The 18,412-nt window shown below is 41.9% G+C and overlaps 1 protein-coding gene across 1 annotated transcript in view; it reads left to right on the forward strand.

The window, feature by feature from the left end:
- The window catches only part of shank3a (SH3 and multiple ankyrin repeat domains 3a), a 973,942-nt gene that overhangs the window by 881,962 nt on the left and 73,568 nt on the right, over positions 1–18,412 (forward strand). The gene's annotated exons all lie outside the window — the stretch shown is intronic.

Here is an 18,412-nt window from a genome sequence, read left to right on the forward strand (position 1 = left end):
AGGAGAGTCAATTTTGCTGTGGTGAGAACAGATCTGGAGTCAAATATTAGGAGGCAAAACTGGAATGGAACAATAGGCTGTCTTTATGGACACAATTCACTGGGGGAGTGCTCTGGAAATCAAGCCACCCCCATTTCCGGAGTCAAACTATTCAAAGTATCAGACCGTCAACTTAGGTTAAAACAAATATTCAACAGATTTCTGTGCCTAACAAGAAAATAACTGTTCATGAAAATCTTATCTTTAACCAGTGATAACTAGGAAATAATATATAACTCTATAGTTTAAACTCTGCTCTTCCTTAAATTCTACCTCTCACAAAAAGCTGGCATACAAGTTCAGCACTTAAGAAAGAAGGCAAAAAGAATGTTAGCTTTTATTTCATAGGGAATGAAGCATATCGAAAGGGAAAAGTCTTGCTAAAATTATACAAGGCACGAATTCGACCATGTCTAGAAAATTGTGAACAGTTTTGATACCTTTATCTAAGGAAAGATAATAGCATGGGAAACGGTCCAGAGAAGGTTCATGAAGTTGATCCCAGGGGCATGGAGAGATTTTTTTTAATCAATGGAAGTTGAACCTGTACTCATTTGAGTTTAGACGAATGAGAGATGAATTTATTGAAATGTATAAGATTCTTTGGGATTTTGATAAGCTAGATGCTGAATGTTTTTTTTCTCTTAATGAGAGTGTCTAGAACCAAAGGTATAATCTCCGAGTCACCTACTTAAAATAGAGAAGAGGATTATTTTCTGAGGGTAGTGAATCTCTGGAATTGTTTATCACAGAGGCCTGTAGAGGCTGGATTACTAAATATATTCAAGGCTGAGATGGAAGATTTTTAATAAGTTGGAGAATCAAAGTTCATGGGGAAAAGATAGGAGAGTAGAGTTGATGATTGCCAAATCAGCTAGGATCTCTTTGACTAATGTAGCAAGCTCAATGGGCCTAACGGCCTATTTCTCTCCTAGATCATATGGTCGCACAAATGCCCAGTAGTGAATCCAGATATTAATTCAAGCTCTGAAACACACAACCTGACCTACTGTTGCTGGCAACACTTCCTGTGCATTTGACTATCCAGGCCTCAGGAGGTTTCCAAGAATTCCCACATAGCATGGGATAAGTGGTTTTCTAGTAAGTAGAGATTCCCTACTGTGCCTTTCATTTCTGGCCTGTTTGAATAAAAACATTGAGCAGCTACACACCAGATCTTGCTGTCTCCCACTCCCAGACTCAGACCACTTCTTGGTTTGTAAAACACCAAAAAAAACTCTTTCCTTATCAAATTACCGAGTTAAGTACAGTGTCAAAACATATACCATCAAACTATACTCTGTGCTACTTACTTTGTGTGTAAGCAAAAGCTTCTGCATTTCATTAAAAAAAATTCCAGAAACTTGAGTTAGTCCCATGAGTTGATAACTAGTTACAGCAAGCCACATAATTAACTAAGCACTGACAGTTTGTTTATCACTTATTAAGTCTTTAGAAAAGAGTTCAACCCTTGTCTTCACTCACCAAGTGCGTCAAGTTAATTACTCTGTCAAACCTATACTCCATCAAGCTAAGAGTTTGTGCTGCTTAATTCATGCAAAAGCCTCCTCTATTTACACAAGCAAAAAATCCCACAAAGTGTTGTGAATCTTTGAATTTCTCTATTCAAGATTTGCAGTTGCTCAGTCGATGAATATATTTGACACTAAGGTCAATAGATTTTTGGGTGCTATAAGATATAGGGATATGCAGGAAGGTGCAGTTGAGGTACAAATAAGTCATGGTTTTACTGAATGGCAGAGGAGGCTTGAAGTGTAAAATGTCCTGCTCCAGCTCTATTTCCTTATGTTTTTCTGAATAGAAAAAGGTGGATATTACTCTGCTGTTCGATAAAATCCAATTATATCCTGTCCAAAAGCCATGTTAAATTCTGTCTGACACATCATTAGAATGCATACACCAGCTTTAAATGAGACGTGCAGATACATGAGAGTTCTGGAGGTGTACAGTATGGAAACAGAACCTTTGGTCCAACTCGTCCATGCTGAACAAGATATCCTAAATCAATCTAGTCCCATTTGTCAGCATTTGGCGCAATCCACTTAAATCCTTCCAATTCATGTTCCCTTCCAGATGCCTTTTAAATGTTGTAATTATACCAGCCTCCATCACTTCCTCTGGTAGCTGATTCCAGACACGCACCACCCTCTGTGAAAGAGTTGCTGATTGGGTTGGGTCCCTTTTAAATCTTTCCCCTCTCACCATAAACCTATGTAATCTAGTTTGAATTCCCCTACTCTGGGGAAAAGACCTTGGCTATTTATCCTATCTATGCCCCTCATGATTTTATAAACCTCTATAAGGTAACACCTCAGCCTCCGATCCTCCAGGGAAATTAGCCCCAGCCTATTCAGCCTCTTCCCCCACCTTTGTTAATATGTTCTGCAACCTTTCAAGTTTCACAACATCTTTCCTATAGCAGGGAGACCAGAATTGCACGTAATAATCCAAAAGTGGCCTAACCAGTGTCCTGTAACATGACATCCCACCTCCTATAATCAATACATTGACTAATAAAGTCAGGTGTACTGAGGTGAGATTGGGTGCTGAAAAGTTATCAGTTAAGGCTACATAAACTAAGGTTGTGTTACCTTGCTCCTAGAATTATTCAAAATGAGGAGATAAAAGCTAACACAGTATTGAGGGTGATTCTGAGCGTGTGACAAGATTATGTTTGTATACTTGCTGTACCTCACAGAGCTTTCCAAAAGCACTGCCTTCTCAAAGGAAATGTGTAGAAATCAGTAATTTGGGTTTATTCCTATTCTCAGTCAATCCCATGAAGAAAATATTATGGCTGTAGTACTAAGAATTGTCTTCCAGAACTAACTGCACCTTTAGCCAAACTGTTCAAGGACAACTACAACACTGGCATCTACATGTTAATGTGGAAAGTTAGGCTGGTATGCCCTTGTTATGGACCAGGCCAGCCCCTTCAAAACATTTCAAGAAGGTAGCCCAAACTCTAACTTTGCTAGCTGTTTTAAGCAAGTGTAAAGTGGATATTCCAGGAGAGAATCAACTGGTCAAACCACTTCATTTTAAACAAAACAGAATTTATTTACAAGATTACTGAATAAAACACAAACAACAGAAAACAGAATACCAAATAACTTATCCTATCTGAAAACCAAACAGACTATGATACTGTTTCAAATACTTGCAACAATTCCCATAAACATCCCTTGGCACAAAAGGAAAAATCAAACACAGGTTCTTACAGGATAGAAGTCACAAAGAGAGTACCAGCTTGGACCTGCTTCTTTGGGTCCAGCAGCCTTTCTTCACACTACTGCAAAAAAAATCAAAGCAGAGAAAAGCTGAACTGGGAGAAATGGCCACTCTCCTTTCATTGTCGAGAGTGGGGTGCTGGAACAGCACAGCAGGTCAGGCAGCATCCAAGGAGCAGGAGAATCGATGTTTCAGGCAAGAGCCCTTCAGGAATGAGGTTTGTGAGCCAAGGGGGTGGAGAGATAAATGAGAGGGAGGTGGGGCTAGAGGGGGAAAGATGGCTGAGTGTGATAGGTAAATGCAGGGGGGAGTGGTAATGGTAATAAGTCAGAGAGGAGGATGGAGCAGATAGGTGGGAAGGAAGATGAACAGGTCATGAAGGCGGTGCCAAGTTGGAAGGTTGGAACCGAGATAAGGTGGGGGGAGGGGAAATGAGGAAACTGATAAAATCCACCTTGGGACCCTCCAACCACACAGCATCAATGTGGATTTCACTAGTTTCCTCATTTCCCTTCCCCCCACTTTATCCCAGTTCCAACCTTCCAACTCAGCACCACCCTCATGACCTGTCCTACCTGTCCATCTTCCACCCCACCTATCCGCTCCACCCTCCTCTCCGACCGATCACCATTACCCCCACCTCCGTCAACCTATCGAATTCTCAGCCACTTTCCCCCAACCCCAGCCCCACCCTCTTGGCTCACAAGCCTCATTCCTGATAAAGGGCTCTTGCCTGAAACATTGATTCTCCGGCTCCTTGGATGCTGCCTGACCTGCTGTGCTCTTTCAGCACCCCACCGTTGGCTCTAATCTCCAGCATCTGCAGTCCTTACTTACTCCCCTTTCATTGTAAGGTTTTTTTTTAATCTTGAAAGCCTTCCATCTGAGGCAGTCTCTGTAAGCTATTATCAACTTGGTCTTAAAACCCTTCACCTGCAGACTTTTCAGAGTCTGTGTCATTTACAACCTCTCTGGAAAAAAGAGCCAAGGACAGCATAACCTTGTTAAAGGATCAGGTTCGTCACATCCTGTCAACAAAAAGCACGACAAATGCAACCGAGCCAATTATCATCTTGTCTGACTACTCTTGATCATCACAGAAGGGCACAGATTGAGGCCATTCAGCCTATGTGTCTGTGCTAGCTTTGCAAACAAACATCATTACCTTGTGCCAATCTCCTGCCTTTTCTCCAAATCTCTGAACATCATTTCCACCTAAGTAATTATCCAATGCTCTCTTGAATGTCTCAGTTGAACCTACCTCCACCACACTTCATGTTCACGATTACATACCCTAACTACACACTGAATGAAACCATTTTTCTCATGTCACATTTGCTCCCTTTGCAAATCACTTTAAATCTATGCCGTCTTGATCTGTTCTTTTTTACAAGTGGGATTAATTTCTCTGTAGCCACTCTATGCTTCCCTTTCATGATTTTGAAAAATTCTTGTCAGATTTTCTTGGAGCTTTCTTCTCTCCAATGTGAACAGTCCCAACTTCTTCACTCTATCATCACGACTAAAGTTCCTCCACCCTGGAACTATTTCTGTAAATCCCTTTTGCAGGCACTCCAAAGCATTCACATCCTTCCACTGGTCCCGAGAACTATACATAGTACTCCAATTGAAATCCAACTCATGTCTTACACAGATTCAACATCACATTTTCACTCTTATACTATATGCCCTTATTAATAAAGCCAAGGATACCATATGCTTTATTCTCTCTCCACCTGTCCTCCCACCTTCAAAAAAATACAGACAGGCGTCTCTGCTCCTGCACCCCCTTTAGACTTACATTTAAGAATAAGAGGGTTTTTTTTTGTTTTAAGGCCAAGATGAAGACTTTTTTTCTCTTGAAGTATTGTTAGAGTGGAATTCTCTGATCCAGCAGGTTGTGGAGGCAAGGCCTTTAAATCTGCTCAAGGCTAAGTAAATAGATTATTGTCAGACAAGGAAGTCACGTGTATGAATGTAGAGAAAGGAGTGGAGCTCAGTACATAACCATATCAACCGTGATCTTACTGAATGGTGGAGTAGGCCCAAAGGACTATATGCTCCTATGTTTCTTTAAATTCTGAGGCAATTAACTCACTTCCTCATCCCCCAAAACGTATCAACAATCTGCAGAATACAGCAATGTAGTGGATACTCTAGACTTGCCTGGATGTGACACCAATCAGGACAAAGCAGCCATCTTGATTGGTACCCCTTCCAAGACCTTCAACGTTAGAATGCATAATCTGTAAGATTCACTGCAGCAATTATGTGGGCTGGTTTGCTCAGATGGTTGGAGTGTAGTGCTAATAATGCCAAGGTCATGGGTTCAATCCCCAAACTGGCCAGGTTTGTAGCCACAATTTTAAAATTGCAGATTCGCACTTCAAACGTGTGCGTCTGTCTTTGCTTTGGGGTGGCATGGTGGCTCAGTGGTTAGCACTGCTACCTAATGGTGCCAGGGACCCAGGTCCAGCCTCAGGTGACTCTCTGTGTGGTGTTTGCACATTCACCCCATGCTTGTGTGGGTTTACTCCCACAATCCAAAGATGTGCAGGTTAGGTGAAGTGGCCATGCTGAATTGCCCACAGTGTTCAGGGATGTGTGGGCTACATGCATTAGTTAGGGGTAAATGTACAGTAATAGGTTAGGGGAATGAGTGTGGTTGGGTTACTCTTTGGAGAGTCAGTGTGGACTTGTTGGGCCAAATGGCCTGTTTTCACGCTGTAGGGATTCTATGATCTATGAATTTACCCAGCCTCCTTCAACAGAACCTTCTAAATTCATTACTATTATCACCCTAAAAAGACAGCAGATGTGTGGGAACACTGTGACTTGCAAGATCTCCTCCAAGTCACATATCATGCTGACGCGAAACGATATTATCGTTCATCTGCTGTTGCCTAGTCAAAATCCTGAAACCCACTTTCTTACAGGACCTAGCCTATTTGGACTGCAGTGGATAAAGCCAGCAGCTCACCACCTTCCCAAATGCAATTAGTGATAGGTAACAAATGCTGGTCTAGTCAGTGATGCCCATATAGAAAATTGGAAAGGACGTGTACATTTGATTCGTGTTTAGTGTCCTTCAAAGAAACCTAAGTTGTCTGGATGTCGGTCGTTTGAGGACAGGATCAGTCCTAGCTGTCCTCACTTTAATGGTCAAATATCCTACTGATATTCACTGACCAGGTATTACATGAACCGTGGCAGACAGATTTTGGTATCCTTGGGCATGAGTTGCAGAGAGCGAGTATGCAGATACAGCAGGTGATATGGAAGACCAATGGAATTTTGGCATTTATTGCGAAAGGAATAAGTGTACAAAATTAGGGAAGTATTGCAGTGACTGTGTAAAGCATCAGTGAGACTGCACTTGGAGTACAATGTACGGCCGTGGTGCCTTTACTTGAGGAGGGATGTAGTTTATTGGAGGCAGTTCAGAGGAAGTTCATTATCCAGAGAAATAGGGTTTTTCATATGAAGAGAAATTGAGCAGTTTAGGCCTAAAATGTCTGGAGTTTAGAAGATTGAGAGGAGATCCAACTGATGCATATAAGATGCTATCTGGGATTGACAAGGTAGATGTAGAGACGATATTTCCTTGTGGCAATCTAGAAGGAAAGGTCATGGTTTTAGAATAAGGGGTAGCAGATTTAAAACAGATGAGGAGAAATTCCTTCTCTCAAAGTATCATGAAGTTGTGCAATTCATTACCCCAGAATGCGGTGGATGCTGGGACATTGAGTAAACTTAAGGTGGAGATAGACAGATTTTTAAGGGAATGGCAAGCTGAAGGGTTATGGAGAGCAGACAGGAAAGTAGAATTGTTGCTGGGATTGAGATCAGCCATGGCCATATTGAATGGTTAAGCAAGCTCGAGGAGCTGAATGACCTACTCCTACTCCTAGTTCTTATGGCTCCTGTAGCCATCAGAAGTGGAGGGAGCCTCAATCAGTTGGGGTAGTAAAATACCAGGAAGGAGATGTGAGAGGCAAGTTTTATTTACATAGAGGATGGTAAGTGCCTGTTTGTGAACCAACCCATTCCAAGATTAATCTAAGTAGTTGCTGCAAGACTTGTTATAGACACGCTCTTTGACCACAGCAGATGCTGCCTGATAAGTAGGTTAATTTAATCCATCTGCTAATTTTCTGTCCAGTGTCTCAGCCAGTCATGCTCGCTTAACCTTCAATTAAAGTGTTTGGAAATATCCCAAGTATTTCAACAAAAAATTATATGCATGTCCTTAGACCTACAGCTAAATTTAACCTTAACCTCCTCTCCCATTTACTCCACAATTGTCTTCACTTCCACTTGCCCTTGGGTAGCTATTCACATGAAATAGGATTAATTCTGTCATTAGCCTGGGAGAATTAGCCCTGTATTGTATTGAACCATTTTACACAAGTTAACTCTCCAACTGCCTTGACATATATTGGATATACAGCCGATTGAATGTTTACTTCACTGAATTAGGAACATAATTTGGAAAGTCATATTTATTGCCTACCCCAGATGCCCATGGGAAGGAACCAAAAGGCTGCCTTCTTGAACTCAAACAACAAAGATCAGTACAGCACAGGAACAGACCTTCAGCTCACTAAGGCTGCACTTCTACATTATCTATATCCCTCTATTCCCTGCCTATTCATATGTATGTCAAGATTTCTTTTAAGCATTGCCACCATGTCTACCTCCTCCATCTCATCTGGCAGCACACTCCAGCACTTACCACCCTGTGTGTGAAAAAACTTGTCTCTTACATCTTCTGTAAACCCCCTTATACCTTAAACCTATGTCCCCTAGTAATTGGCATTACTAACCTGGGGAAAAGACTATCCATTCTATCCATGCCTCTCATAATTTTGTAAACTTCTCTGCAGTCACCCCTTATTCAAGTGAAAACAAACCAAGTTTGTCCAATTTCACCTCCATGTCCTCTAAACCAAACAACATCCTCATAAACTATTTCTGTACTGTCTCCAAAGTCTCCATCATTTTGTAGTGTAGCGACCAGAACAGGATACTATAGCTAAAGTTGTATACAACTTGTCTTACCAACCTTTATGCCCCAATAAGAAGGCTTAAGCATGCTATATGCCTTCTTGACCATCTTATCCATTTGTGTTGTCATTCCAGGGAATTGTGGACTCATACTCCAAGATCCCTCTGTATGTTGATGCTGCTAAGGGTTCTGCCATTTACTATATACTTCCCTCCTGCATTAGATGCATCACCTCACGTTTTCTGGATTAAACTCAGTTTGCCGTTTTTCCAACCAAGTCTCCAATCTGTTTATATCCTCTGGCAATCATCCTCACTATCTGCAGCTTCCCCACTTCTAGTATCATTTACAAACTTACTAATCAGACTACTTACATTTCCCTCCAAGTCATTTATATACATTACAAATAATGTGATCCCAGCACTGATCCCTGCAGAACATCACATGTCACAGATCTCCAGTCAAAAAAAGACACTCTTCCACTGCTATTCTCTGTCTTATATGACCAAGCCAGTTCTGTATCCATTTTACTATCTCGCCACAGATACCATTTGACTTCATCTTTTGTATCAGCTTCCTCATCAATGATCTTTGACACTTCTGAAGGTAAGGTGAGAATGGCAGTCCTTGATATTAAGGCTGCATTTGACCACGTGTGGCATCAAGGAGCCCCAGCAAAACTGGAATCAGTGGGTATCAAGGGCAAATTTTCTGCTGATTTAAGTCATACCTAGCACATAGGAAGATGGTCGTGGTTGTCAGAGGTCAGTCATCTCAGCTCCAGGACATCTCTGCAGGAGTCCCTCAGGGTAGTGTCTTAGGTCCAACCATCTCAGCTACTTCATCAATAACTTTCCCTCCATCATAAGGTCAGATGTGGGCATGTTCCCTGATGATTGTGCAATGTTCAGTACCATTTGCAACTCCTCAGATAATGAAGCAGTCCATGTTCAAATATAACAAGATCCGGACAATATCCTGGCCTGGGATGACAAGTAACATTCACACCACAGAAATGCTAGGTAATAAGCATCTCCAATTAAGGACAATCTAATCACCACCCCTTGACATTCAATGAAGTTACCATCACCTAACCTGCACATTTTTGGAGTGTGAGAGGAAACCGGAGCACCCGGAGGAAACCCACGTGGACACAGGGAGAATGCAAACTCCACAGACAGCTGCCTGAGGCAGGAATTGAACCAGGGTCTCTAGCACTGTGAGGCAGCAGTGCTAACCACTGTGCCACCGCAAACCAATGGGCTTTATTAATTAGTGCATCCTTTATGACAGATTCCAATATATTCCCTACTATGGGCATCAAACTACCAAGTCTGTACCTTTCCTCTCCCTCCTTTGCCACCTTCCAATCAGCAGACGACTTTCCAGAATCTGTAGATTACAAAAGACAACTACCATGTATCCATAATCTATATTGTTACTTCCTTCAACACTCTTTGATGTAATTCATCTGGTCCTGACAATGTATCAGACTATTTTCAAGTGCTACCTCTTTACTAGTACTATTTCTTTTTAGCTAATCAGTTAAACAAGTCCCTTGGTTATCTATCATTTCTAGATCTCTTTGTATCTTCTTCTGTGAAGATATACAAAGTAACTTCTGTTTTTCTGCCACTTTCATCTTTTTACATTATAAATTTTCCTGTAAAGCTGTAATGGCCTACACTTATTCTTGCTAATCTGTTTCATTTTACATATCAATAGAAACATTTACAGACTGCCTTTATGTTCCTCATTGGCTTGTGTTCACAATCTATTTCTATTCCAAGGCAAGGTCAGGAAACACATATTCACAGAAAGGATAATTGAAAATTTCAAAACCAAGATTGACAGGTATGGGTGTATTAAATGATTTAGATTTAGATTTTATTGTCACATGTACTCAAGTACAGGAATAAAGAGTACATTAAAAGTATACAAAGTCGCCATTCTCCAGTGCCATCTTAGTATACAAAAGACAGGATTAAAAACAGAAGCAGATTTAAAAGAAACAGCCAAAACAAAATCAACATATTAATTAAAGTTAGATAAATGGAGTTAAAACACAGAACAACTGTGGTACCTGTTGAGCAGCAGAACAGGGTCAAAAAAATGAAAGGCCTCCTCCTGTTCTTATGTTCCACATGCACATTACAAACATAGTTCAACAGTGATGGACCACAAGAAATAGGAATAGGAATAGGTTATTTAGCCCCTCAGGCCTTTCAATTGGATCATGGCTGATCTGACCTTTCTTACATTCACTTTCTTGCATTGACCCTGTAATTATTGATTCCCTGACTGATCAAGAATCTATAATCTCAGCCTTAAATATACATAAGGACTGTGACCCCACAACTCTCTGTGGCAAGGAGTTCCAAAGACTCTCAACCCTCAGAGAGAAAAAATTTCTCCTCATCTCAGCCTTTAATTGGTGCTGCTTTATTCTGAGACTATGCCCTCTAGTCCTAGACTCTCCCATGAGGGGAGTGCCCTCTCAGCATTTACCCTATCAAGCCCCTTAGGAATCCTATATGCTTCAATGAGATCACTTCTCATTCTTCCAAAATGAACAACTTCGTATTTTCACATATTATACTCCATTTACCATTTTATTGCCCACTTATTTAACCTATCAATGTCTCTCTAGTTCTTTATCCGTTGGATTTAAATAGCTTTTTAATTCATGTTTCTCATTTTCTCATTTGAATTTCAAATATTAAGAATAATTTGTTCAATTCACAGCACAAGCTGTTTGTTCTCTTAATTAGCAGCTGAAAGGATAGAATTTTTCTGAAAAGCTGATCTTCACAATTCACTGAGAGTGGATGAAGTCTCAGTGAACCACATGCCCCAAACAGGAAGGTTCCAGAGTTCATTCTTGATCTATCTCAGCAGGTTGGTGGCAAAGGTGCTAAAGTAGGCCTCAGTATCATGGAATCCAATGGAAAAATATTAGTGCTTGCTCCCTCCACCCGAGCTGCAGAACAATTAAGATGTGGTGGAAGGGGGGAGGTAGAAGAAAACTTATTGAGGGTACTTGGGTGGCATGAGTTACAATGACCTAAGACCATAGGTTATAGGGGCAGAATTAAGCCATTTGGCATATTGAGTATACTCTTCCCTTCAATCATGTCTGATATGTTTCTCAACCCCATTCTCCTGCCTTAACCCTTGATCCCGTAACTAATCGAGAACCTATCTATCTCTGTCTTAAATACATTGGATGATTTGGCCTCCACAGACTTCTGTGCCGAGGAGTTCCACAGACCCGCCACCCTTTGGCTGAAAAAATTCCTTATCTCAGTTCTAAAGGGTCATTCCTTCAATCTTAGGCTGTGCCCTCAGGTCCTAGTCTCTCCTACGAGTGGAAATACCTTCTCCACATCACATTATCAAGGCTTCTAAGAATTCCGTATGTTTCAATGAGATCACCCCCTCCTCCTTCTAAGCTTCATCAAATACAGAGCCAGAGTCCTCCACTGTTTCTCATATAAAAAACCCTTCACCACCTGGAATCATTCTTCTACCTCCTTTTTGCTTTTTGATTATTTTCCGCTGGCTTTTAAAGGTTCCCTGATTCTTTGGCTTCCTACTAATCTTCACCACATTGTATGTACATCAGCCATGGTTGCCTCATCCTCCCCTTAGTTTGTTTCTTCTTTCCTGGAATGAATTTCCATTGTGTCTCCAAAATTGCTCCCAGAAATTCCTGCCTTTGCTGCTCCACTCTCCTCTCTGCTAGATTCCCCTTCCAATCAACTCTGACCAGCTTCTCCCCCATATCTTTGTACTTACCTTTACTCAATCGTAATACTGTTAAATCTGATTCCAGCTTCTCCCTCTCAAACTGCAAGGTGAATTCTGTATATTATGGTCACTGACCCCTACGCATTCTCACCTTCAGGTCCCTAATCAAGTCTGCCTTATTACACATCGCCAAATCCAGTGTCTGTTCCCTCATGGGCTGTACCTCAAGCTACTCCAAAAAACTATCTGGTAGACCTTCTAAAAACTCTTTTTGTTTTAATCCACTTCCACCATGATTTTCCCAGTCCACCTGCATATTGAAGACCCCCATGATATTGAAATTGTGCTTTTCTTACAAAACCTTCCAGATTTATTTTCTTCCTTACATTCTGGCTACTGCTAGAAGACCTGTACACAGTTCCCATCAGGGTGTTTTTCACTTTACAGTTCCTCAACTCCATCCAACTCTATAGTGCTTCTTGCTATCATTTCTGATTAACAAGGGAACCCTGCCCCTTCTGCTCACCGTCCTTTCGCTAAGACATGGTTTCCTGGATATTTAGTTCCTAGCCCTGATTCCCTTGCAGTCACAACTCTGTGATACTCACAACATCATACCCACCAATTTCAATCTGCACTACAAGCTCATTTGCATTGTTTTGTATACTGCACACATTTCAGTTCAACACTCTCAGTCCTGCATTGACTGCCTCCCTTTTTGTAGTTGTCCCCTTATCTGCTGTGCCTGAAGTTAAATTCCTGATGCTTTCCATATTCTATAATTTGTTTTGGAAACTTTAATAAACTCTTCTGAACCCCTTCCACCCCCCCCCCAAATTTCAACCTTTTCCAAAATTTTGCATGCACTGAACCTCACCCCCACCCCCTCCCCCCAAACTATTTAGTTTAAAATCAACTAGGCAAAAGTGAGGACTGCAGATGCTGGAAATCAGAGTGGTGCTGGAAAAGTACAGCAGGTCAGGCAGGATCCAAGGAGCAGGATGCTGCCTGACCTGCTGTGCTTTTCCAGCACCACTCTGATCTAAACCCCCCCCAATATTTAGATTAAAGCCCTATTCACAGCCCCAATTATGCAATTTACCAGGACTCTTGTCCCAGCATGATTCAAGTGCAGCCTGTCCCATTGGAACGGATCCCTTCTTCCCTGGTACTGGTGCCAATGTCCCATGACTTATACATAACTCTCAGCTTATATATAAATGTTTGTCCTTGAATCTTACTCGTGGCGGTCTGTACCTCTGTGTAGGTACTAAATTTAATGTTAGAACATCTAACGTCAATTTGTGGCCGGAGTCGAGGCTCAACAGATGGAATTTTGTGCTGAGAACTTACTGCACAATCTGGAGGCTGGAGGAACAATGCATGTACATGGTATTGGGTCATGACAACACCTTCGGCTCTCCTTGTCCAACATTGTTAACGTTTAGCTCACTATGTCTGAAAAGGTGTGACTGTCAATTAGATGACTGAAAATTGCTGTGTCAGAGCGGGAGGAACAAAACACAAAGAGGGTCATTGCTGTTGGATGGCCAAGGAGTAGGCAGCCTGTATCTCTGTGTGTTGTACGTTGGTCTCTGATCAATGTTCTTAACCTTTAAAAGCCCTGTGATTGGTTGTTGCTACAGCCCTCTCCCTAAAACCACTTATCCTGTCCACTCAAAGTGGGCTTGCAGCCATTTTCTCCCCTATTGCATACAGTGAGTGCTTCTCTGCCAGGTGGCTCCCAGTCTCGTCTTGATGTGCCAATGAACCCCCAAACATTTGCATAGACCTCCTAATATACCATCTCAATAACTCCACAGATTTCACACATTCTCAAGTCTCCATTCAACCCATCTATGTGCGCTTGCCTGCATCTACCTCGCCTTCCCATTCAGACCCTGGCATATTATGTGACCACAACTGTTTTGGTATTTCATTGGGTCCTCCACAAAGGATACTTCAGACCTTGAACAGTTCCCTTCTGACATTATCTCATTTGCATCCATGTTTTACTGTATCTCTCCTTAGCTCCTTGCAGATCCTAACGCTGCCTTCAACCCCCCCACCAACTTCACAGTTGTACTCTGCCCTTCTGCAGAGTCCAAGGCCCCAATTCTAAACAATAACCAGCCAAGGCTCAGTCCCACAGCAAAGGTGATCCTATTCCTCCTCCCCAGTGTCCCACCCTTTCCTCTTCCCCTTTATTTTCTGTGATGGACTGACTGTAGCCCATATTCTCGACCAACATGACTAGCCTGCCCAAGAAAAGGCATGCCCAAACTCCTAGCTAGTAGCAATGCATCTTGCTAACTGCATTGAACCAACTCCCCAGACTAGCCACAGTGGAGCCAAAGAACTGCTTGTGACCCACTCACTGGACTACAGAGGCATGAACCCCCAACCAATAAAATCCCAACTAAATGCCTAATCTGGTAAGTGAGGTACTTTGCCCAGACACCACCAAGTGATAGATACTTCCAGGGCCTTCACTGTGAACTAATCCCTTAAGACAGATGTTTGTTGCATAAACTACTGACATGTGGCAGTAGTGTGAGACTGCAGTAAATGTGTGTTCCCTAGCCTGAAGTTTGCTGGTCAGCAATCTATTTGATCGTGTGAATATTCTAATCTGAAATGCAAGGCAAGGTAAGGCATGGATGGTGCTGGCGTACAGATAGGTGCTAAATGAGCAAGCACTAAGAGAGCAAGCAAACAGCTCTAAGATGCAGCCTAGTCCAGTCGATGTGCAAAATTTGTGTGTGCGAAGTGTCCCTGCTGCAACCTTTCAGTGCTAGTTACCGGTGTGCCCTCTATCCACGTCTGTGCTTCCAAAATGCCAGTGCATTGGAGACGTGCCATGAGCACTGCCAGTGTCCATGGAGGAAAGGTGGGTAGGACTGATTCCTGTGGATTGTGCCTTGGACTACCGCTTGGTCTCAGGCAAGAAAGAGATTGTTCGGAAAAAGAGACCGGCTGATTCTGCCAGGTATGCACTCGCGTTTCCACATGGAATTTTTTCTGATGTCAAGAAGATGGGAGGCTGAAAAATAATGAGGCAAATTGTGCTGTCAGCAATGTATTTAACAAGTAATAATGATGTTAGTTGGTAAGTCACTGCTGCCTAGTAGAAATCTCACCATGACACAGGAAAAGCATAAAACATGCCACAGGTCACATGTCAATGAGATGGATCTTTCTTGACTTCTCATCTCTGTCATACATCTCGTCATAGCCTGTATCATTCAAATCCTGATAAGATTCCATCCTTTGATTATCTTCCTGACAGTCTGAAGTCTGCAGATCCCTTGTGCCATCAAGTTGCCTTTGTCCCAAACAGTCAGTCATGGACAGTTAATGGATAAGTTTCCCATAGTATGTTTACTGTATATGATTGTCTAGCAGTACGAGCAGTATACAATCTTTGCTGGTCTGTAGCTCCTTGGATACCTGTACCTTTCCTGTTCAGACTCCATGCCTGTTTTCTACTAACCTTTTGCAATTCATGCACAAGGACCCCAGACCCCTCTGCAATCTCTCACTATCTGGATCACCTACTGTTTTTATCCTTCCTGTCAAAATGGATACTTTAGCATTTTCCTATAGTACACCCATTCTTTCCCCATTTACTTAACCAGTCTTTTATCTTTTTGTGGCCTCCTTTTGTCACCTTCACAACTTACTTTTCTACCAACTTTTGTGGCATCAGCAAGTTTGCCTTCCATCCCTTCATCTAAGACATTTGTGTAAACTGCAAACATTTGAACAGCACTGATCCTTATGGCACACTACTTGATACATCTTGCCAAACTGAAAAAGATTCATTTTTCCCAATCTCTGCTTTCTATTAGCTACCCGGTGTTCCATCCTTGCTAATAAGCTGTGCTGTACACCTCGAGCTCTTATCAAATGTTTTGGAAATCTAATCCATCAGTTACCATTTATCCACTGTGCTACCTCTCCAAAGGTCTCCAATGAAATAGTACTTTTAAGATTCTAGGATGAAGTCCATCAGAACATGGGCACCTGTCAGCCCACAGTTCCAAAAATTTATTTAATACCACTTCTCAGGTATGGCTGCCACTTTTCCCAGAATTGTTGCTAGAGTCTGATGAATCAGAATCCACTTATCCCACATCAGTTTTTGAATTGTGTATTCATCTCTCTAAACAGAATCACGTTAATTTGCATGTGGCTCACATAATAATACATAAATTAAGACCTTGGAGTTTCTGCTTTTTAATTTGGTGCCTCGCTTCTCATACTGACTGGTCAGACCCTCTGTCTTTGTCCTGCCTGCGTTGTTGGTATCTGCATGGACACTGATGACTGGATACTCCCAATCCCAATGCAAGTTCCTCTCTAGCCCTCAGCAGATATCTTGCACACTGGCACTGGGCAAGCAACACAACTCTGTTGATTTTGTTTAAAAAAGCTGTTTTTGGGATGTGGGCATCAGTGGCTGGGCCAGCATTTATTGCCTGTCCTTAATTGCCTCTTGAACTGTTTTGTTAGGATCATTTCAGAGGAAAGCTAAAGGTCAGCCACATTGCTTTGAGTCTGGTGTCATATGTAGGCCTGATAGATTTTTTTTCCTTAACAACATTTGTGAATGATCAACAATGTTTGCATGATTGCCAATAGACAGCTTTTAATTTCAACTTTTAGTTAATTCAGATTTCATCATCTGTCATGGTGGGATTTAAACTCATGTCTCCAAATCTTTGTCTGGGTTTCTGGATTACTGGTCATGTGACAATACCTCTAAGCCATTGTCTCCTCACACTCTGCTGCAGAGTCAATTCACCTCACAATAATGTCTCCCACGACCGTTACTGCCTTCCTACTACCCTCACTTGAATAAGTTCCTACACCAATGTGCCATGATCATTTAGCTCATCCAGCCTGCAGCCCTCACTCTCATCCAGACAAGTTGGAAGAAACTCAAGCTTGGACAATTACACAGACTGAATCTCCTGTGCTTCTGTCCTCTGTTCCCCCTTGCCTTCCTCACTTACAGTCACACTCTCGTGGCCCTGAATGCTAACTAAATCAGATAACCCAACCCTAAAAGGACTGATTCCTGGTACAGTGAATCCAGGTAACGTTCTCCCTCTGTGATGTATCATAGATATAGCTGTTCATCCTCCAGCTCATAAATTCTGAGCTGAAGCTACTCAAACATCAAACACTTTGTCGCAGATATGTTCTGCCATGTGGTGTTAAGGGCTTGAATGGAGTGAAAATTGTTAAGTTTGAACAAGAAAATGTTCTTATACAGTCTGTGCATGTACCTATTAGAGATGGAACAATACTTGACTTTCTGCTGGGAAATAAGGCAGAGCAAGTGACTGAGGTGTCAGTGGGGAAGCAACTTAAGGCCAGGGATTATAATTCTATTAGTGTCAAAATAGTTATGGAAAAGGGTAGACCTGATCAAAAAGTTAAAGGTCCAATTTGGAAGCAGGCCAATTTTGACTTAAGAGGGAAATCAGGGGACATGAAATTGCTTTAGCAAATAGGGTTAAGGAGAATCCAAAGGGATTCTACAAATACACTGAGGACAAAAGAGTAACCAGGGAGAGAATAGGCCCCCTTTAAAGATCAGCAAGACCGCCTTCAAGTAGAACCACAGGAGATGGGAGAGATAACAAGTATTTTGCATGAATTATTACTGTGTAGAAGGATATGGAAGCTAGAAACCTTGGCAAAATAAACAGTGATATCTTGAAAAGTGTCCTTATTACAGAGGAGGACATACTAGATGTCTTAAAATGCATAAAGGTGGATAAATCCCCCAGCCTGATCAGGTATATCCTAGAACTTGTTATAAGTTCAGGAAGTGATTGGTAGGACCCTTGCAGAGATATTTATCATCGATAGCCATGGGTGAGGTGCCAAAAAGCTGGGGGTTGGCTAACATTGTGCCATTATTTAGGAAAGGTGATAAGGAAAAGCCAGGGAACTACAGAGGAGTGAGCCTTACAAGAGTGGCAGGTAAATTGTTGGAAGGGATTCTGAGAGACAGGATTTACATGTATTTGGAAAGGCAAGAGCTGATTAGGGATAGTCAACATGGCTTTCTGCAAGGGAAATCGTGTCTCACTAGCTTGATTGAGTTTTTTTGAAGAAGTGACAAAGAAGATTGATGAAGGCAGAGCACTGAACATTGTCTATACGGACTTCAGTAAAAATGTTTGACAACAGGGAGAGCTAGCTATTTGGAAAAAAGATTGGCTTAAAGGTAGGAGACAAAAGGGGATGGTGGTGGTGGGTTGCTTTTTGGACTGGAGGCTTGTGACCAGCAATGTGCCGCAAGGATTGGTGCTGGGTCCACTCCTTTTCATCATTTATATAAATGAT

The sequence above is a fragment of the Chiloscyllium punctatum genome, chromosome 44, assembly GCF_047496795.1.
Source record: "Chiloscyllium punctatum isolate Juve2018m chromosome 44, sChiPun1.3, whole genome shotgun sequence".
NCBI lineage: Eukaryota > Metazoa > Chordata > Chondrichthyes > Orectolobiformes > Hemiscylliidae > Chiloscyllium > Chiloscyllium punctatum.